The sequence below is a fragment of the Triticum dicoccoides genome, chromosome 2A (assembly GCF_002162155.2).
Source record: "Triticum dicoccoides isolate Atlit2015 ecotype Zavitan chromosome 2A, WEW_v2.0, whole genome shotgun sequence".
Classification (NCBI taxonomy): domain Eukaryota; kingdom Viridiplantae; phylum Streptophyta; class Magnoliopsida; order Poales; family Poaceae; genus Triticum; species Triticum dicoccoides.
This window is the reverse complement of record NC_041382.1, coordinates 417127851-417135304: the sequence shown is the minus strand read 5'-3', so window position 1 is coordinate 417135304 and position 7454 is coordinate 417127851.

The following is a 7454-nucleotide window of genomic DNA, read 5'->3' as shown; positions in this document are numbered from 1 at the left end:
GAAGGGTGGTATGGGCTTTCGGGGGATGTGAGCAAACAATACATTTCTTATGGGAGGAAGGAGTTATTAATTGGTTCTGTAGCTCAAGCCATTCCCACCTATGTGATAAGTGTTTTTCGCTTGCCAACGTCAGTTTGCGATGATCTAACACAGATGATGTAACAATATTTGTGGGTTAAGCGCAAATAGGCACGACTAAGTTGGGATAAAATGAGATTACCAAAGTCAAAGGGTGGTATGGGCATCCGGGGGATGTGAGCTTTCAATCAGGCTTTACATGCAAACTAGGTTTGAAGGTTATTGGATAACCCAAATAGCTTATGTACCCACCTCCTAGGTCAAAGTACCACCCTAAAGGCAATCTACTGGATTCATTTTTATTTCCGGTAACTCATCAGCGGCATGGAATGGTATTGGGCATGTTATCGAGCTTAAAAGAGAAATTATTTGGCAAGTGGGTGATGGTACATCAATCAAAACTTGGAGATACTCATGGATTCCTCTAGGACCGTCCTTTAGGCCAATCATCTCAAAACGTAATTGTCGTTTTAACTGGGTTTCAGATTTTTGGACGAGAATGGAGCTTGGAATGTCCAACTGTTGAATGGATATTTTAGGACCATGAATGTGCGTAACATACTAAAAACCCATGCATCGCCAAGAATGTCCAATGGTTGAATGGATATTTTAGGACCATGGATGTGCGCAACATACTAAAAACCCATGCATCGCCAAGCCGCCGCCAAGATTTCTTCGCTTGGCAGCCAGAGAAGAGTGGATGTTGAATGGTCAAGAATGCATATTTTCATGCGATGGTAGATTATGACGATGCATATGCTGTGCTCATGACGATGCATATGCTGGTGGTTCCTCAAATAGCCGCCTAGCTGGGGACTGATCCATTTGGAGTTGTATCTAGCGCTCGGTCATCCCTTGTAAAATGCAACTCTTGGCTTGTAAGACTACACTTAGGGCGATGGCTATGACCGCATGCATGGCCCGCTGTCATCTGTCCTCCCGGTCCACTTGCCTCCTCTACTGAATGGATATAGAGTGTTACTTTCATGCACTAATAAGATACCTCCATGAAAGGGACATGTGGGCTGAGATGTAGAGGGTTTAGCCTCTAGCATATGACAATCTGTTAATTGATAATGACAGGAAGTGGTTGCTGAATGTGCTCATATAGTGTACTAGTAACACACATGATAGGGTAATTATGTTGTTTTCGCGGGCAACCCCGGATGGATATGATTCGTGGTAAGGAGGTGTCCTGCATTTATGTTACAGTGGACTATCTCGACAGTTATATGAAGTCACTTGCATCCACTCAGAGATATAGTGTCGAGGAAGCGATGAAAGGGAATATGCATGCACTTGAAGTTCAAGAATTAGCGAAGGGAGCTACGGCCTTGCCGATCGCTCCATGGCCTCCGCCGTTGGCATATCCTGTGCCCTTGTTTGTCGATGGCTCTTTCATGGAGTTAGATGGCTCAGCGGTGGCTGGGTTGGTGTTGCGAAAACTTGACAGGTCGATCATATTCTTAGTCTCTCGTGTTCTGTTCAACTACAACGAGGCTTTGTAAGCTGAATTACATGTGATCATGCAAGGTTTGGCACTTGCTATCCAACATACAAGGCTTCCAGTCATTGTTCAACCTGATTCTTTGGAGGCCATCAATTCCCTTTGTTCTGGTGATCTAGCTTGCTCATCTTATGGAAACTAGTAGCAGAGATCAATAGCTTGCTGGCTCTTGGGAACTTTATTCCATAGAAGATATTACGAGAGATCAAAATAGAGTAGCACGTCATTTGGCACACTATAGTCGCACCGAGAGTACTACAGTGGTGTGGTTTCACCATACCCCACCTTCTATTGATGATCCGCTGCCTCTTTATTGTAACTATAGATTTTTAATAAAACTCCTTTTCCCCCCGGTAAAATATACCTCTCGATGATCATGCCATTCGTTTGCACACTAATGTGACATGCACGACAGAGCAACAATGGATAGACAAGAATGCGGCAAGGACCCAACGGGAGAGTGTCGCCGCGGCGTCCGGATGGCTTACGAGCGGCAACGTGGAGATGGTGCAGCCAGGAAGGAAGGCAGCGGGGCTGTTGGAGAGGCCGCCGCATATCAGGCCTGAGGTAGAGGAGGGATAAGACTGAGGCTGATGAGAGGGAGGGACTGGACGGTGGTAGTAAGGGTATGGAATGGTAATGGGGAGTCAACGATGAATATAATAGGCTGCATACAAAACAACACTGACATGTGGAAAAATAGAAGGGTTAGATTTAAGTCGATGATGGGGCACATAAAGAAGTCGGTCAACGATTATATTCTGTCCGATTTAATCAGGGTACAACATATCACATACCGGTCATTTTTTACCAGTCTGTGTTAACTGTCAAACGAGAATATGATACATATCACTGACGTGCTATGGTGGCTGGTCAGTGCTAATGCTCATCACTAACATGATCAAATGTCGATTAGTGATGAGGGATCAGGGTTAGTGGCAGTTGTGGGTGCTGGGTTGGCTAGGTCCGCGGGTTCGTGCGACTGTGGGCTACCGAGTTTGGTGGTGTGTGCTTGTGTTCCAGTAGGCGGCGCAGGGTGGTGGTGCGGCCTTCTCTTCTCCTTTGTTCGAGACGGTAGAATGCGGGGCTCGGTGGGTGCCGGTTGCGGTACCAGAGGCACAGGCGACTGCGGTGGCTCCGAGATGGGGCTCATGCTCGGGCGGACCAGATCGAGGCCCAAGGCGGGTCGACACTCTTGCCCTGGGTAGGTGAGGTTGGGCTTGGTCCGGGTGGTGTGGTGGTTGTTGGAAATACGTCCTAGAGGCATTGACATTGTATTATTGTATTTCTATTTTCATAATTAAGAATTTATATTCTATGCTATAACTTTTGTGCTTCTGGAATATACGGTTCAGTGGAAAACTCATATGCATGTGTGAATGATAAACGGTAAAGATTAGGTTCCTGGGCTTACCTCTAAGACTAACTCTAGTGTTGTTGGTGATCATGTTTTCTGGAACTTAGGATATTGTAAAGTGTAACGGTAGTCGATACGTCTCCAACGTATCTATAATTTTTGATTGTTCCATGCTGTTATATTATCAATCTTGGATGTTTTATAATCATTTTATAGTCCTTTAATATCATTTTTGGTACTAACCATTGACATAGTGCCAAGTGCCAGTTGCTGTTTTCTGCATGTTTTTTACATCGCAGGAAATCAATACCAAACGGCATCCAAATGCAACGAAACTTTACGGAGAATTTTTTTAACCAGAAGACACCCAATGGCCCAAGGCAGCGCCTGGGGGTGCTCCGAGGGGAGCACAACCCACCAGGGCGTGCCAGGAGGCCCAGGTGCGCCCTGGCGGCTTGTGCCCACCTCGGGTGCCCCCGGACCGCCTCTTTGCTCTATAAATACCCCAATATTCCAGAAACCCTAGGGGAGTCAATGAAAAACAATTCCAACCGCCACAGAGTCCAGGACCACCGGATCCAATCTAGGCACCATCACGGAGGGGTTCACCACTTCCATTGGTGCCTCTCCGATGATGCGTGGGTAGTTCTTTGTAGACCTTCGGGTCCGTAGTTAGTAGCTAGATGGCTTCCTCTCTCTCTCGTTTCATTCTCAATACAATTGTCTCTTGGAGATCCATATGATGTAACTCTTTTTGTGGCGTGTTTGTTGGGATCGAATGAACTTTGAGTTTATGATCATATCTATCTTTTTATATCCATGAAAGATATTTGAGTTTCTTTGATCTCTTATATGCATGATTGCTTATACCTCGTATTTCTTATCTAATATTTGGGTTTTGTTTGGCCAACTTTATCTATTTATCTTGCAATGGGAAGATGTGCTTTGTAGTGGGTTCACTCTTACGGTGCTTGATCCAAGTGACAAAAGGGGAAGTGACAAGTATGTATTGTTTCTACTAAGGATAAAACGATGGGGTCTATCTCTACATAGATAGATCTTGTCTACATCATGTCATCGTTCTTATTGCATTACTACATTTATCCATGAACTTAATACACTAGATGCATGCTGGATAGCGGGCGATGTGTGGAGTAATAGTAGTAGATGCATGCAGGAGTCGGTCTACTAATCTTGGACGTGATGCCTATGTAATGATCATTGCCTGGATATCTTCATGATTATTTTAAGTTCTATCAATTGCCCAACAGTAATTTGTTTACCCATCGTTTGCTATTTTTCTCGAGAGAAGCCACTAGTGAAACCTACAGCCCTGGGGTCTCTTTCTCATATTATTTGCCTTTGCGATCTATTTGCCTTTGCTTTTATTTTTAGATCTATTAAACCAAAAATACAAAAATACCTTGCTGCAATTTATTTTATTTGGCGTTCGATCTATCAATATTTACAACTTTCTCCTGTCCACGTACCAATTTCTGGCGCCGTTACCCGAAAGGGATTGACAACCCCTTTTACACGTCGGGTTGCGAGTATTTGTTATTTGTGCGTAGGGGCTATTTACGTTGTGTTGCTTGGTTCTCCTACTGTCCGATAACCTTGATCTCATCACTGAGGGAAATACCTACCGCCGCTGTGCTGCATCATCCCTTCCTCTTTGGGGAAATACCGATGTAGCTTCAAGCCGGATCAAAAGGAATTTCTGGCGCCGTTGCCGGGGAGGATCTTCAGCATATACCAGGTTCCTAATCACAAATCTCATCTCCTCGCATTTTACATTATTTTCCATTTGCATCTCGTTTTCCTCTTCCCCACTTCACAAAAATTTGCCGTTTATTCGCCCTCTTTTTCGTTCGCCGTTTTCTCGTTGGATCTATCTTTTGCTTGCAATCATGAGTGATTTCGGTATGGCACCAACAGATGATGGCCTAACTCCTAAGATTGGACGTACGGGAAATCTGGATGCTAAAACCTTTATCTTGGGGCAAGGGAATGTTATGGGAGAAGAACGTATCCAAGAATTTTTCAATTGTGTTGGAAATCTAAGTCTTGATGATGCTCCTATAGTTAGGACTACTAGATCTTATGCGGATGCTATTTCAGTGCTAGTTCTGAAACTTGAAAGCAAATTTGTCTGTACTCATCCTACTTTGCAAAGATTAGTTTTTGATCTTCCCGTTATAAAGAATCCAACATCTAAAAAGTTGGCCACTCTCGTTCTTATGAATGAATTTGACTACATAATACGAGAAGCTAGGGAAATCTTTGACTTTTATGGTATGAATCATGAAAAGCCTGTGATAGATGAAATTCTTTACAATAGTGATTATGCGTTAAGACATTTGCATGGGGATAATAAATCTTTGATGAGAATCTTAAAAGGAAGTCCCCATTCTAGATGTAATCCAACAAGTTTTCAATAATGTTAATCAACATTACTCATGGATTGTTGTCGGAAATCAAAGGGGATATGATGAAAACCAACTTAGGAACACTAAGGTTTTTATGGATAATATGTTTTATGTTGTGTTTAAAAACGCAATGATGAAAACATCTCTAAGTAAATTAAGAAGAAAGATGACAAAATTTAGATCCTTGCTTTATGCCTAGTTAAGGGTGTAAAACTATAGCGCTTGTTGGGAGGCAACCCAATGAATAAAATTTATGTTTGCTTTTTGCTTTCTGTTCTCAAGTGTTAGCACAATTATGCTACTATTATTATTATTATTGTGTTTTTGTGTCTTAATGTGTGTTTGTGCCAAATAAAGCCTTTAGGATCTTCTTGGGTGACAGTTGTTTGATCTTGCTGAAAAACAGAAACTTTTGCGCTCACAAAAATAATTTTAGTTTTTGACCAGAGAGCGATAAAATACCCATTCCTTTTGCAGTAGGTTAATATATAAATTTCTCAGGACGTCCTAATTTTTCAGAGCTTTTAGATCTACAGAAGCATTCGAAATATCCAGATTGCTACAAACTGTTCTGTTTTTGATATATTCTGTTTTCTTTGCGTTGGGTGCTTGTTTTGATGGCTCTATGGTTTTCTTTGATGAGTTTTCGCCATACAAAAGTTTGAATATAGTAGATATGATGCAAAAACAAAATATGAATTGGTTTCTACTGTACTTATAGTTGTGATTTGCTTTCTTATACTAACGGATCTCACAAAGGTTTTGTTAAGTTTTGTGTGATTGAAGTTTACATGTTTTGGGTTATCTTACGATGGATGAAGGAATAAGGAGTAAGAAGAGCCTAAGCTTGGGGATGCCCCAGCATCCCAAGCTATTATCCAAAATAGAGCAAGCAACTAAGCTTGGGGATGCCCAAAGTGGCATCCCCTCTTTCTTCTAACGACCATCGGTATTTTACTCGAAGCTATCACTACTATGGAAAAGCCTAGCAGCAGCGCGGGTTTTGGGCCTATTAGCAGCGCGGGGGCCGGCGCTACAGCTAACGTATAGCAGCACCCGCGCTACAACTACATCCGTTAGTAGTAGCGTGGGTAAAACCCCGCGCTACTACTAACCCGCGGAATTTTTTTTCAATTTTTTTGCGCGAAATTTCAAATTTCTGAATTATTTTAACCTCTAATCTCTAATCACCCTCATCACTGCTCAATTTAATCTCTAATCACCCCTCATCATTCCAAATCATCTAACTTCCCGGACGGTCACCCATCCTCTCACTACTCCAGCCTGAGCACGCTTAACTTCCGGGTTCTATTCTCCCTCGATTCCAAGTCTGCACTTATTCTTTTCCTGACAATAGTAAGATGTCAATCCTATTAACACTCGGGAGTTTAGCTTGAGCATGAAGTCACACATTTTGCTGTTTGAGTTTAAAACTATTGTTCTAAAAAACAATAATTATTTAGTAACACTAATATTTCTTGAATAAAGAGTTTGACCACATTTTGACCAAAGTTTGACCACAGTTTGACCAAAATTCCAAAAAACTGAAATAATTATTTAGTAACACTAATATTCTTGAATAATTATTTAGTAACACTAATACTTCTTGAATAAGTAGTTTGACCACAGTTTGACCAGATTTGACCAAAATTTAAAAAAACTGAAATTTGAGCATAACTTTTTTTCCTTTTAGAATTTGAGGATTCTAAAAATTTGCAAATAGGCCGTAGGCCGTCTCCATCATATGCGGATTTTCGTGCTGAAATTTTTGATATATTATACGTTTTTTCTGACATCGTATGCAAAAGTTATAGCCGTTTTACATTTTCCCTACACTTTTTGCAAAACATGTCCAAATTTAGGTTTTTAAATTTTCCTAACTAGTAGATGTAGTAACATAACTACATCTTGAAGGATTTTAATTTTTGAAACATTTTGATATATTATACGTTTTTTTCTAACATCGTATGCAAAAGTTATAGCCGTTTTACATTTTCCCTACACTTTTTGCAAAACATGTCCAAATTTAAGTTTTCCTAACTAGTAGATGTAGTAACATAACTACATCTCGAAGGATTTTAAT